Below are 15,726 nucleotides of genomic sequence, written 5' to 3'. Positions count from 1 at the left end.
CCATAGCCTACTCTACAGATGTGTGCTATGGTTTGACGGGAAAAACATAAATTGTAGACGTTGAGACAGTCTGTTTTTAGATGCATTTTTTTTTGGACCATGTCGATCTCAAAGGTTAGCCTCAAGTTTATCTGATGGATTGCCTGTTTACAAAGTTAGCCTCAATCTTTGATGTACTTCACTAGATATACAGTTATATTTGTCATGCATAGCTGAGGCCTGCCACACCCAAAACCGTTCACAACTTGAGTTGGGTCACCAACAAGCTCCGCCGGGTGAACACCAAACTCCCAATCACCACCAAGCCGTCTAGGTGATGGCGATCACCAAGAGTAACAAGCACAAACTCTCACTTGATCACGCGAAGCCTAATGAGAAGATGGATGCACACTTTGCTACTCTTGATTTGCTAGTGAGGCTACTCTCTTGGATTCTCAAATCACAAACATCTCACTAGGACCTTGCTCTTCTTGGCACTCACAAACGTGTTTCTTAGCTGTTGGAATGAGCAAAAGTTGCTCCACTCACGAGTGGAGCTTCTATTTATATGGCAGCCTGAAAAACGAACCGTTATGAGCTTCTGCGGGATGACCGGACGCTCCGATCGTTTTGACCGGACGCTCCGATCAGTTCAACCCGCGAACAGTTTTCAAGTGATGACCGGACGCTGTCAGGGTCCGGTCAGTACTGACTGGACGCATCCGGTCGCTCTTGCATGCTTACTGTAAATGACCGGACGCTGGATACTCAGGGTCCGATCACCACTGACCGGACGCGTCCGGTCACTTTTTCCCAAGTTTGGACCCTTACTGGAGTCGACCGGACTCTAGCCCTCAGCGTCCGGTCACACCAGACTTGTTCTTCATGGTCAAATGAACTGACCGGACCCTGCGGCCAGCGTCCGGTCGCACCGGAGCCAACGTCTGGTCAGTGTTTGACCCTCCATTCACTTCCAACTTTCGAACATATGTGAATAAAGTTTGCTCCAACGGATCTTAGGCATTCATAGGAGCTACCTAGAGCTAGTTTTAACAAGTGTGCACCACACCTAACTCACTAGGCTCAACTAGGTCAAGCTACCCGTTCATACCCCCCTTAATAGTACGGCCAAAGGAAAAACAAAGTCCTAAACTACTCTAAGTGTCTCTCCAACTCCAATCGACACTTAGAACTAGTTATCCTTAACCTTGTCATCCATCCTTTAAAAACCGAAACGATTTCCATCGTAGAGGCATGACAACCTCGATTGCCCAATCGATCTCCATTACCATGACCTAACTTAATTGCCTCTGCAAAACACACGTTAGTCATAGTAATCTTGTATTGACATTAATCACCGAAATCCAACTAGGGGCCTAGATGCTTTCACCAACCAATCCCGAGTTGCCTCATAGATTAGCGATCTCCCTAACTCCCCCATTGCACTCCCTGCAATTAATTGTCACCAGTAGCACGACGCACCAAAAATAAGGACGAGATTCAGAATAACAATAAAAAAGGCACAACACTCACTGAAGGCATGAGAAGGGGTGGAGCGATCGCGGAGCACTGAGACCCAGTGGCTGATCAGCGGGTGCGCTGGCACCACCACCTGCCAACGGCGATAAACCACCAACACCTTCGATCTTCGACGAGTATTACGGCACCAATCACTAATACAACGTGCGAGCGGGTGGGTTCATACCTTGAAATCGTCGGCGGCCGCCGGTTTGTTGTTACAGTTCTCCATCCTCCGTACTCGAGATTGGGACCTTTGCTGGAGGCCTTTAGGGTTTTAAGTGAGTCAGGATTAGGACGAAAAGCAATCGGCGTTAAAGGGGAGGCGGCGGGATGGGAGTGCAGGATGGCAAGTTGGGAAGGCGGCGGGGAATTGGGGATGGATGTGCGCAAGGTCGGGCGTGCTTCTGCAATTGTGCTCCATAGGTGCGTGTTTGGTAGGGCCATAGATGGGCCAGGCCAGACCATGTTAGCTACTCCCTCGGTTAAAAAAAACCGTCGTTTCTTAAAAAAAATCGTCTAAGATTTATCTATCTATTCTACTATATATATTGTAACTCCGCCTATGGTGGGGCGCCTTTGGTGTCGTAGCATAGCAGGTCCCAAGCCCTGGTAAAGGAGAAGGGTTGTGTTAGGCGTGGCGAGCCAATGTAAAAACTTAGCCACTTAAATGGAGATGAAACCCGAAAGAAAATCGTTAGGACGTAACCCTCTTAGCGACGCGCCATATCGGAACCCGGGTATGGTGTTAAATGGGCAAGGGCCGGGTCGTCACCCCCGTGATGCGCCGTGTCGTGATCTGGGCATGGTGTCAAGTAACCAAGGATCGGGTCGTCGCTTCCTTAGTGGCGCGCTACATTGGCGCTCGGGTGTAGTGAAAAATGAGCAAGGGTCTTCGCATCAGAGTCGACGGGTGTGAAGGGTAAGGAAGCTAGTCGAACCAACTAGGATCCATTTAGGTAGTTAGAATGTAGGGTCACTTACAGGTAAGTTAAGAGAATTAGTTGATACCGCGACTAGGAGGCGTATAAATATATTATGCATTCAAGAGGCTAAATGGAAGGGTCAGAAGGCGAAGGAGGTGGACAATACAGGTTTCAAGCTTTGGTACACAGGGACAGTCATGAATAGAAATGGAGTAGGAGTTTTGATTGATAAGAGCCTCAAGAATGGTGTGGTGGGAGTGAGAAGGCAAGGAGATAGGATTATCTTAGTCAAGCTTGTCGTTGGTGATATGGTCTTGAACGTAATTAGTGCGTATGCCCCCCAAGTAGGCCTCGACGAGAGTGCTAAGAGACAGTTCTGGGAAGACTTAGATTGCCTGGTTAGAGCTATACCTAGTAGTGAGAAGCTTTTTATAGGAGGAGATCTTAATGGGCATGTAGGTACTAAAAGCGCAGGTTTCGAGGCGGTTCATGGAGGTTTTGGGTATGGTAGTAGGAATCAGGAGGGGGAGAAAGTTCTGGACTTCGCGGTAGCTTTTGACCTGATGATAGCTAACACTTTCTTTAGAAAGAGAGAATCTCATCTAGTGACCTTCAGTAGCGGACAACACTGTAGCCAGATTGACTTTGTCCTCGCAAGAAGAAAGGACAAACGAGCATGCTTGGATTGCAAGGTGATACCAGGGGAGTGTGTTGTTTCTCAACATAAGCTTTTGGTGGTAGATTTTCGTTTTCAGGTGCATGCCCGTAGGGATAAACAAGCTAAGATTGAAAGAACAAAGTGGTGGAAACTGAAAGGGGAGACGTCAGAGGTATTTAGGGAAAGGGTTATCAAAGAGGGCTCTTGGAAGGAAGAAGACGACATAAACAATATGTGGGACAAGATGGCAACCAACATTCGGAAGGTAGCCTCAGAGGTGTGTGGAGTAACCAAAGAAAGGGGACGCGAGGCTAAAGATACTTGGTGGTAGAATGAGGAAGTCCAAAGGGCTATTAAGGAGAAGAAAGAATGCTATAGATGCTTATACCATGACAGGAGTGTGGACAACATAGAGAAGTATAAGGTGGCAAAGAAGACTGCAAAGCGAGCTGTAAGTGTGGCAAAGGGTAGAGCGTACGAGGATCTTTACCAACATTTGAGTACGAAGGAAGGAGAGAAGGATATTTATAGGATGGCTAGGGTTCGTGAGAGAAAGACATGGGACTTCAACCAAGTTAAGTGCATTAAGGATGAAAGGGAGCATCTCTTGGTAAAGAAGGATGAGATCCAACATCGATGGCAAGAGTATTTTGACAAATTGTTCAATGGTGAGAATATGGACACAACCTTTCAGTTGGATGACTCTTTTGATAACACCAATAGACGCTTTGTGCGGAGAATCCAAGAATCTGAGGTCAGAGAGGCGTTGAAAAGGATGAAAGGAGGTAAGGCGATGGGACCGGATGGTATCCCAATCGAGGTGTGGAGATGCCTCAGGGACATAGCTGTAGTATGGTTAACCAAGCTGTTCAACCATATTTTTCGATCGAACAAGATGCCTGATGAGTGGAGGAGAAGTATATTGGTACCGATCTACAAGAATAAGAGGGATATTCAAAGTTGTACAAATTACCGAGGAATTAAGTTGATGAGCCATACTATGAAGCTATGGGAGAGAGTTATCGAGCATCGCTTGAGAGCAATAACGCGGGTCTCTATGAACCAATTTAGTTTCATGCCCGGAAGGTCAACCATGGAAGCCATTTTTTTAATAAGACAAGTTATGGAGCGGTATAGGGAGAAGAAGATAGACCTACACATGGTTTTTATTGACTTGGAGAAGGCTTATGATAAAATACCAAGGAATGTTATGTGGTGGGCTTTGGACAAACATAAAGTCCCAACGAAGTACGTCGGGCTCATTAAGGACATGTACAGCAATGTTGTGACTAGAGTTCGAACAAGTGATGGAGACACGGATGACTTCCTGATTAGGATAGGACTACATCAAGGGTCAGCTTTGAGCCCTTATTTGTTTGCTTTAGTGATGGATGAGGTCACAAGGGACATACAAGGGGACATCCCTTGGTGTATGCTTTTCGCGGACGATGTAGTGCTAGTTGATGAAAACCGGACAGGAGTGAATCAGAAACTGGAGTTATGGTGGGAGACTTTGGAGTCCAAAGGTTTTAGACTTAGTAGAACTAAAACTGAGTATATGAGATGTGACTTCGGCACTACTACTCGGGAGGAGGAAGATGTTAGTTTGGAAGGTCAAGTAGTGTCTAGGAAGGATACCTTTCGATATTTAGGATCAATGCTACAGAGGGACGGGGATATTGATGAAGATGTTAGCCATAGAATCAAAGCAGGGTGGATGAAGTGACGGCAAGCGTCTGGTGTCCTATGTGACAAAAGGGTACCACAGAAGCTAAAAGGCAAGTTTTATAGGACGGCGATTAGACCTGCTATGTTGTATGGTGCAGAATATTGGCCTACGAAAAGACGACATATTCAACAGCTAAGTGTCGCGAAAATGCGTATGTTGCGTTGGATTTGCGGTCATACAAGAAGGGATCGAGTTCGGAACGATGATATACGTGAGAGATTAGGGGTAGCGCCAATTGAAGAAAAGCTTGTCCAACACCGGTTGAGATGGTTTGGACATGTGCAACGGAGACCTCCAGATGCACCGGTGCGTAGTGGAATCCTAAGTCAGGATAGCAACGTGAAGAGAGGCAGAGGAAGACCGAAGTTAACTTGGGTAGAGGCAATAAAAGGAGACTTGAAAGGATGGAATATACCCAAAGACTTAGCCTTAGATAGGAATGCTTGGAAGACAGCTATTCACGTGCCTGAACCTTGATTGCTTCTGTTGGGTTTCAACTCTAGCCTACCCCAACTTGTTTGGGACGTAAAGGCTTTGTTGTTGTTGTATTCTACTATATATATTGTGAGCGAAGGGATTGAAATTAGCCTCTCGTAAAATCGTACGCACTCGAGAGGCTACGGCTGCAAACGCCACAGCCGTGGGTAGCCTATCCCCCGTCCACAGGCGTCGTTTGGTATTGTGCCGCGTTATTTTTGTGGCTTGCGCGGCGGCCCGCAGTCCCAGGTATAGCCCATCTGGATAGCGAGCGACGGAGCGAGAGCAGGGATGTAGAGGACCGCTGGACGCTGGTGCCGCCATCACCGCGGAAGTCAGCCACGGAGCCATGGTTCGCGCGAGCGCAGATCGCACAGTGCATGTCCTAAAGCGCATGACGAGCGCCACCGCCGCAACCAAGGAGATCAAAATCATGGCCACGGCTGGGAGCGTCCAGGGACACGGCGCCTGTGATTGACTACGGCGGAGGAGGAACAGCCTAGATACTCCCTCTGATGCCTGGCGCGGAGATGTCCATGGCAGAGGAAAGCGTCACTGCAGCGCTCCATGGAGAAGCGCAAGGTCTGAAGTCTAGCCGTGCGCTCCTCGGCTGTCTTCCTCTTCGCCGTCGTCACCCCCGATGGCCATCCGCCTCCTCACTGACCCCGGCACCGCTCTGCCATGCGATCGATCATTATGCATTGGGGAGAAATCGCTTCAACATGTGCTAGCGTTGGGTGATCTGAGCAAAAACAACGGTGCTGGCCCTTGTATAAGTGCCATTCTAACTGATGAACTCTATCAGGAAGATAAGAGTAGGATTAAGGTGGAAAGAAAATTTTCCATCGGATGATCGAGAAGGTACTATTCATCAAGGTCATGAAATTGATCATAACGGAGCACATGATTATGACACTTAGAATATAAGTTACACGCTCTGTCCAAAAAGATTATAATTCTTGTTTTTCAATGTCTAAATTTTAAGTTTAACCAAATGTATAGAAAGTACTAATATTTATGATATGTAATCAAGAGGCGTGTTTTTATAGCAAATCTATTTAGATGGTTTTCTGTATAGGTAACATGTTTTCATTACTCATAGCACTAGATGATGGTTTTGTGTAGTTGACCGTTTTCCAGCCTGCGTGCTAATGACAGGGCCTCTAGCCTGTGTTAGAAGAAGTTTTAAGTGATCGGAGGCATTGGTGTGGGTAAGTTAGGCGGCGAGAGGTTCTTTCTGTACAGGATCACGGGGTGCTGCTGGATACTGATATACATTTTCATCCATCGAGTCTTTGGATGTGATCGTACCAGCACTTAAGCACCGAATCCAAAGTTTTAAATAGCGGGCTAAGGCCCTTGGCGGCATCCTTTCCTAAAGGCTAACAAAGGCTACAGCGGACTAAGCTATTTAGTGGCTGAGAAAAAATTATGTCAACCATTAGATAATTTTACATGTAATAAACATAGAAGATGAGGCTAATTTATTTACAGTAATGAGTAAACCAATCGTCAGCAGCAGTAGCAATGCGGTATAGAAAATCCTAAACGAATCAGCTATTCAGTTCACCATGAGTTGCAGCACTGCTGCACTACCATTCACATCTAGGCATCCAGCGGCTAAAATTAGAAATATGAGAAGAACAGAGGAATATTGCCTCTCGGCAGCGACGGCTGCAGACCTGCACTCCAGGTGCTATGAGCCCGTGACCAGTCCCGCCGCTGCCGGCAGTCCCGTCGCCCCTCGCCGGTCCAGCACTCCCGCTGCTCGCCGGTTGCAGCAACAACAACAGCCGCCGCCGCCGCCGCCAACACTTTTCACGAGCTCGGAGAGGAACGACCGAACAAGAGAATGGCTTAGGTTACTGAGTCTTACTGCCAGCACTTTGGGCCTGCGCTTGATTTGGGCCGGAGGGAAATCAAAACCCACACCGTCTTGCCTGATAACGGCGCTAAATAGACATCGGTTTAGCGGGAATAGCGTGCTTTTAGCCGCTAAATAGCGGAAATAATCCTGAAGCGCTAAACTTGTCGAAGCGTAGCGTCCGGACTCGTGAAACGCTATATCCGCTGTTTAGAACTTTGACCGAATCCCATCAAAACTTCAAAGTTAAAGTATATTTGGGCAAGACTAGCATTAGGATAGTTACCTCCTGGGAAGTCCTCGTCATTTCCTTTTTTTCACTGATAATGTAAGGCAGGAATAAATAGCAAACTAGAGTTGTGATAGCAGACTCTTAAATCTAAAAGTTGTAACACCTTTGGTGTTTTGATCTAGCACTAAAACTTGATATGTCATTATATGCATTGCAAAGCATTCATAAAGTAGAAAATAACCCTAATGGGACATGTTACTGGTTAAAAATCAAAGTTAAAGTAAAAAGGTAAACAAATTAAATTTGAATTCAAATTCAAATCATAAAGGTCATTTTGCCCCTTTTGTCTAATTTAAAATCCATTTGGAATTTGGGGTTGTGACAAAAAGCAAAGTTGAAGCTTATTTTATAAGGATCAACTTTGGTATTCAAAGTTTTTCAAGTTTACATATAAAATTTGGAGTAATTTTGAAATGATTCAAATACTCAAATGCATCCCAAATTCAAATTTCAAAATGGAGGTAGAATTTGAAAATGTTCATTAAAGCAAAGTTGTAGAGTTTGAAAAGTTGAGCAACTTTTATTTTTGGAGATTTTCAACTTCTTTAGAAAAATTGTGAGTAATTTGCAAAATAAACGCAGTGGCAATTCTGTAAATTATTCAAAAATTAAAACGAAGCCGAGCGCCACCTCCCTGCTTGCCGCCGGCGCCACGCAGCTGTTGCCGCCGATCGATTTTCGCCGCTTTCTCGCGCGGTGACACGCAGCAGGCTCCGTGGCGAGCTCGTGCGTGAGCTGTCGACGCCGGACGCATCCTTCCCGTCTATAAATAGGAGCACCGCCGTCGTCGTCCTCCTTTTCCTCTCTGCTCTGCTCCGCCACCGATCAACTCCGCCGCTCGTCGTAGCTGCCGTCGAGTCCTTCCTGTCGTGCCTAGCTAAGCCAGCGTAATCGCCTCGAAGTAGTGCTTCTCTTTGGCTTGCTCGCATCACTCAAGTTGGCCGGAATCGCCCAGCACGACGCCTTCTTCCTCGGAGCCGGCCGGAGTACCGCCACCATCGACCTCGCCGTGGCCAGGACGTTCCAGCCCGTCTCTGCCTTCACCAAGCACACCGTCGTATTCGCGGTGAGCTCCTGAGCGTGATGCTCGCTTCGCTTTAGCCTCTACTGCATCGTAGCCGTGGTTACGCCGTGCGCCGTCGTGCTCGCGCCGCCATTGGCGGCGTGGAGCTCCCTCCGGTGCGCCTGCTGCCGTTCTGAGGGCTGGGATGGATTCGCGGGGTGGCATAGGTCGTGCTGGTGCAGTCCGTCTCGTCGGAACCTCACCGCCGACGCGTTTTGCTGGCCGGAGCTGACAGCGCCGCCGTATGCTCTGTGTTGTGTCACTGACGAGCGGGACCGGCTGTCAGTGAGAGAGAGAGAATAGTGAGATTTTGTTATTTCTGAATTTGAATAGTGCAGTAACTTTGGAAATTTATAAGAAAATAATTATAGCTCCAAAAATTCTGAAAAATTGTGTGTAGCTTCTGTACATGTTCTAGTATGGTTTAAAAATATGAAACTTGAAATTTGAATAAATTTTTAATGTTCAAAAATTCAGTTAATTAATTGATAAATGTGATCTCCATGATTTTTGTAGGCCACTGTATAACTTCAAAAATTATGAAATTTGTTTTGGTACACTAATTTATCATGAGGAAGCTTACATAAAATTTTTAGCTCATTTGGAACAAGTTCATTTTTGGGCTTATTTCCAAATTAATTCAAAAATGGATGAAAGCAAACCCTAAGTGTTAGTTTAGGGTTTGATCTTGTTTTGGTCATGTTTTGTAACCAGTAGGGTTTCAAGATCAATTTGGTCAAGTCACTTGTGTGGTCCTTGATGGTAGAATTGCAAGTTGATTTTGTTGGCTTACAACTGTACCGAGAAGGAAAGTTGTATTCGAGGTGTTGTTATATTTCATGCACCATGAAAACATCATGTTTACATTATCATCATATTGAAGCATATGTTATCATTTCGTGTAGAATCCGAGAGTGAACCGATCCTAGTTGAGCAAGGATCCTCGGTTGCCTCGGGATTTGATATTTGTGGTACTGATTCAGAACCCGAGATCGTCAACGAAGGCAAGCCCCCGTTTATGCATTAAACCATTACCTTGTTTACTTTGAAAAGTTTATCACCTATGTTACCTATTGCATTAAGTTGATTAATTCAAATGTTACCTACTTGATGCATTGCCTACCTTGTTAATTGTTTACTATCCTTGAAGATGTTTTTATTTACAAAGGCGTAGAATGCTTAGTATGCGTTATGATAGGCTTTCAAAGAAAAAGTTTCGATACAATCAAAGATGGTGAAAGGTCCTTGTTGGTTTTGGTAATTGAGTGACAACCTAGGTGGACTAATTGTGTTTATGTGAGATACACAGGTGATTAGTCCACAGGTACATGTGTGTGAGCAACATATGCCATGAAGGTGAAAATGGCTTGGAGATGTTGCAAAGCTCACACATGTGATGATGAAGGAGCTTAAATGCACATGAGACATGACATTGAGTCATGTGATCAAGGTGGAGAAGATCAAGACAAGACTTGGCTTGATGGACCGGTTGCAAGCGTGAAGGGCAAGTCGAAGGCTTTGGAGTGATGAACCGCGTGGCGGTGAAGCTTGAGCAAGACTTGGCGCCGATGGACGATGGCAACGGTGAAGAGCAAGTAGAGTCAAGATCGATGAACCAATATGATCATGTGATGATATGAAGTGGATCATATCATTGTTGATCGTGTTGGTGCATGTGTTGCATCGACATTGAAGGAGATGGAATGGAATGCGCAAGGCAAAGGTATAACCTAGGGCATTTCATTTCACCGGTCATAGGTGTGTAGAGAAGTTTATGACCGGGTTTAGGATAGATGGCCGTACTATCAAGAGGGGCAAACTTGTTTGCATATCGGTCATCTAGTGCCACTTGAGTGATCTAACTTTGCATTGTCGCTAGGATCGAGTGGCGTGGCAAGTTGAGTGGCTAACATCCTTTGGGAAATGATTGTGAAAATGCTAACACACATACACATGGTGGTGTACACTTGGTGGTGTTGGCACATTTATAAAGGCGGTGGTGTTTGCAGGGTTGAGATGGGTTTGGGTCCCTCTCTCCCTCCCGCCGAGCTTGCGAGGCGGGATTCGGCGCTTTCGGGAAAATGGAATGTCTATTTTCTATTGCGCCGGATGCAAATTCTTGTGGTTAGCACACTTGAGCAAGGGTGAAGAAAATGGAGAAGATGCTGGCGTCGGTCAACTGACCGAACGCTGGATCTAAATGCACCGGACGCTGGCAGGCTGCGTCCGGTCGCGCTGACGTGGAGTGTAGCAGTCGCTGGAGAGTGACCGGACGCTGGCTGCGTCCGATCGCGTTCGACCGGACGCGTCCGGTCATGCTCGGGAGCTTACTGGAAACGACCGGACGCTGAGGGTCCAGCGTCCGGTGAGTTGAAGCTGGAGCGTCCGGTCAGGTCAAGTGACCGTTGGAACCGGGACACGTGGTCGTCTGTGGGCGACCGGACGCTGAGGTCCAGCGTCCGGTCAACACGACCGGAGCGTCCGGTCGTCCCGACCGTTGCCCAGTGAAGGGGTAACGGCTAGTTTAGCCCTTGGGGCTATAAATAGAAGTGGCCCTCGGCCATGGCTGGTGCTGAGCACCTTGGGGGACTTTGTGTCCATGCTTGAGAGTGCTTAGGAGCCCTCCATCACACATATACTTGATAGTGATCATTCGATTGTGTGAGTGAGCGATTCTAGTGCGATTGCATCGTGAGGTTGCATCGAGTGGCACTAGGTGATCGAGTTGCAAGCCGGTGGTGCTTGTTACTCTTGGAGGTTGCCACCTCCTAGACGGCTTGGTGGTGGTCTCCGTCGAAGCGCGCAAGAAGCTTGTGCGGCGCTCCGGAGAAGTGCTTGTGAGGGGCATTGTGCTCGCCCCGCGGGAGTCGCGAAGAGCAACTCTAGTAAAGCGTGTCATTGAGCTACCCTCACTCAAGGGGTAGGTTCTTGCGGCGCCCGACGTGCGGGCTTAGCGGGTGATGCTAATTAGCCGCCGAACCACCAAGTGAGCGGTCGACACAATGGGGACTAGCGTGTTGGCAAACACGTGAACCTCGGGAGAAAAATCATCGTGTCAACCTTGTTCTTCCCGTTGGTTTGCATCCCCATTACACAAGCTTGCAATTACTTTTATACATATTAAGCTTGTGTAGTTGCTCTTGTAATTAGATAGCTTGTGTAGCTTGCTAATTACCTTCTTGCTTGTGTAGCATAGAAGTAGCTCCCTTGCGTGGCTAATTTGGTTTTAGTAACCTTGTTAGTCACATTGCTTAGTTTGTGTAACTAAGTATTTGCGCTCTCTAATTAGGCATTGGTTGCCTTGTTATTGAGCATTGCTAGTGAGCTTAGTTAGCTTTGTGCTTTTGCTTACTAGCATGTGTAGGAGCTCCCTTGTCGCTTAAAGTACTAGTGGCCTAGGTTTGTGTAACCTTGCTCCTAGAATTGTTTAGGAGAGCTCTAGCTAGCCCGGCACCTTAGTTGCATAATTGTTATCTTTGCAAGGTGCTAGTGAACATATATAGTGGGGTATAGTCTTGGCTAGACCGATAGTTTTAATTCCGCATTTGTATCGGTTAGCCGATGCAATTAAGTTTTAGAAAAGACTATTCACCCCCCCTCTAGTCGTCATCTCGACCCTTCAGATGGTATACTGGCCAAAGAAAGAAATGACGTAGAATGAACTAGAGACTAGTCGGGTGGCTTATCTTGAATGTTGGGTAATGTTGCCGACTATATCGCTTAAAGGTCACTCATTGTGGATCTTCTGAACGAGACACTTTATAGTACTGGTCACATACTTTAGTAAGCCTACTTCGGCTAATCCGATACTAAGACGAATGCCCATGCACTGGGAGTGGAGAGATGGCGGGAGTAGCATGTACCCTCGTGGCTAGAATGTGGCCGGATTTGAGGTGTGTTGTGCTCTCGGGTGGCGTGGAGATGACTTAGTATAGGAGGATCCGGTAGCGAGGTTGATATATGCAAGATTAAGTTCTACATATGTCGTGTGATAAGGAATCCCCAGCTAGGACTTGAATCAATTCGAATTGCCGGTGCTCCGTGGATATGGAGACTCGATTCATTACAGAAGCAATGCAGGACTGGTGAATTACTAAAACATGAGAAAAGGGAATGGAATGAGAAGGATTGGAATATGGGATATGAACAATTAGTTTGAGATAATGAACTAAAGTACTTAGGGGTAAAACTTGATAATAGAATCAAGAATAGTAAGCTTTTGGCAAAGAACTTTTTAATCTTGCTACATCCTTACCTTGACCCAACACCTGCATCTCTAAAGTCCTTCACCCCCTTTTACGTCAGGTCAGTCTTGTTGAGTACTTTTGTACTCAGGGTTTGTTAACCCTTGTTGCAAGTGAGTCGCATGCGCAGGCTTGTTTTGGTCCCTGCTGCATGTCTGTGTTTGAAGTCAATGACGATGAGGAATGATGAATGGCCTTTGGGCAAGGCACTAGTTTGTATGATAAATAATGTTAATGTAATATTATCCCACTACTATGGTTGTATGACACTTATGGTATTGTAAGTTTGAAAACAACTGGTTTGTAAACTACGTTATCTTAAGACTTCCGCTATCTTTTACTCTGATGTATATATTTGAATAAACTGTTGTAATCTGCAATGTCTATGATTGGGATCCTGTTCGAAAAAGAATCGTGGATGATTCGGGTTTCCCGAGGACACCCGACAGACCTGTTAAGTTGTTGGAAACTCGTGTACGCTATCAAAGGTCTGTTGAGACAACGATAGATGCACGTGGGCCCGATTTCTCAGGAGGTTCTACCACAAAAGTTTTAGATTAAGTAGAACTAAAACCGAATATATGAGATGTGACTTTGGCAGAGTTGCATAGAAGGAGGGAGGCGTGAGTTTGAAAGGTTAAGTAGTTCCTAAGAAGGATACCTTTCTTTATTTGGGATGTGATCGATGCTATAGAGGGATGCAGATATTGATGCAGACGTTAGCCATAAAATAAAAGCAGGGTGGATCAAGTGACGATAAGCTTCTGGCATTCTTTTGTGATAAGAGGGTATCACAAAAGTTAAAAGGCAAGTTTTCAACAACTGAGTGTTGCAGAAATCCGTATGTTGCGATGGATTTGTGGTCATACAAGAATGGACCGAGTTCAGAACGATGATATACGTGATCGCCTAGGGGTAACACTAATTGAAGAAAAGCTTGTCCAACATCGGTTGAGGTGATTTTGGCTATGTCCAAAGGAGAACTTCAGAGGTACCAGTGCACTGTGGAGTCTAAGCCAAGTTAATAATATAAGGTAAGGAGAGATAGAGAAAGATCAAAATTGACATGGAGGCAATAAAAAGATATTTGAAAGCATGTGATATACCTAGAGATTTATGTTTAAATAAGAGTGCTAGGAAAGCAGTTATTGACTTGGGGCTTTTGGTGGGTTTCAACTTTAGCCTAACCAACTTGTTTGGGATTGACAGGCTATGTTGTTGTTGCTGCTGCTGTTTACTACTGTTTCTGTCCACGGCAGCGGGTGAATCTGACAAGGGGACTATGGCTTTGTTGTAAGTAGAACTTCTCACTTTGCTTTTCTAAGATTTTCTCCATTAATGTTTTAATTAAGAATAAACACTTAGCTATGATCATATTGCAGGAGTTTTGTGATCCCCGTGATGCAGATGATGCAAGGTATCACCTTTCAGATGAGATATTAAGGGAATTCGCATCATTGTTCTGTTTGTAGGAGAGGTAATCCGTTATTGTTTAGCACTATTCTTTTACTGCTTGTGAATCTAAATTAATGAACCCTGATAGCTTCTACAAAACGAAAGGACAATCGATTGTTTCGTCGCAGTTAATCACAAATCTAGAATTAATGAACCCTAATATCTTCTACAGAACAAAAATTATGAATTAGCACTAGCCTAAAAATTCATTTGATTTGAAGTCATGCAACTTAATTCCATAGCCTACTCTACAGATGTGTGCTATGGTTTGACGGGAAAAACATAAATTGTAGACGTTGAGACAGTCTGTTTTTAGATGCATTTTTTTTTGGACCATGTCGATCTCAAAGGTTAGCCTCAAGTTTATCTGATGGATTGCCTGTTTACAAAGTTAGCCTCAATCTTTGATGTACTTCACTAGATATACAGTTATATTTGTCATGCATAGCTGAGGCCTGCCACAGAGACTTAATGATAGCAATATGCACCTACACTATAGACTACAGACATGTGGCTGTCATATGGGGGTAAGCAATATCAGCGTGGAGGCAAGAAAGGTAAGAAGCTAGCTGCCTTGTGAACGGCTCATCTAAGGATAGTATCCCAGGAATTACTGGGAATAGAGGGAAATTAGCCCCTGATTAACAATGGCTTGTGTTGGTTGGTGTCCTTATAAACCAAGCCGATGTACTCAATGGGGATTAAGAAATAAAATATTTTTCTACCATTCTCTTCTCCCTGATCCTCCACTTCCACCATAGCGCGAAGGGGTGTCAAACCTCAGCCTGAAACAGACCATGTACCATCTCCGTCTGTGTTGCTATATTACTCATTCTTGAGCTTGAATTGAGATTTTACTATACTACTTGTCGGGTTGATAAACCCGGGGTCCCTAATGGACCTGCTTTCCTGCAAAACATGGTTCAACAGACGGCGCAATGACAACACGCGTCTGGGCCGTCCCAGATACATAATAAAAAGCCAAGACAACGATCCGGTCCCCGATCGGAAGGCCTAGCCGAGGTGGGACCATAGTCCGACTCCGACCCCCTTTCTCCAACCGAGGATACGACAGACCTATGCTCGTTGCTCTTTCCCGACCAACACGGTCGGGAACGACTGAGAACGACTGACCGGAGACGCCCACTCGGTGTGGCCCCGAGGAGCAGGCGGAGCAGATAAGATAAAGCGCTCAAAGTCAACCACAATATCGAGGACCGTACGCTGCCATACCCTGCGCACCTACGGGACGGTGCCATCGGGGCATGTCAGGCGAACACGGTAGAAACCTGCCAAAACGCGTCAGAGCATAAACAGTATTGTGGGCGCCGACGGCCATCCCGTGCCCGATGACGTGAGCAACAAGACTAGGCAACGCACGGATACACTCTCTCTTTTCCTCTGACCTATAAGGTCATTCCCTTCAACTATAAAAGGGGATGAGCTCTCTCTTAAAAGACCCCCCTCCCCTCGAAGACTGGACGACTCGACAGCTCAACAGCTCTAGAGCCCGACAGCTAC

General features: G+C 45.9%; 1 long non-coding RNA gene across 1 annotated transcript; it reads right to left on the bottom strand.

Moving 5' to 3' along the window:
- Nucleotides 1-1,367: 1,367 nt before the first annotated feature.
- LOC136499160 (uncharacterized) lies at nt 1,368-2,007 on the bottom strand. The gene is made up of 3 exons (XR_010769926.1): nt 1,685-2,007; nt 1,513-1,591; nt 1,368-1,428 (listed from the first exon to the last, which is right to left on the bottom strand). It is a non-coding gene; the product is annotated as an uncharacterized lncRNA (long non-coding RNA).
- Between the last annotated feature and the right edge of the window lie 13,719 nt (nt 2,008-15,726).

This window comes from Miscanthus floridulus, chromosome 13, assembly GCF_019320115.1.
Source record: "Miscanthus floridulus cultivar M001 chromosome 13, ASM1932011v1, whole genome shotgun sequence".
Taxonomy (NCBI): domain Eukaryota; kingdom Viridiplantae; phylum Streptophyta; class Magnoliopsida; order Poales; family Poaceae; genus Miscanthus; species Miscanthus floridulus.
The sequence above is the reverse complement of the archived record's forward strand: the minus strand, read 5'-3'. Positions and strand labels throughout refer to the sequence as shown.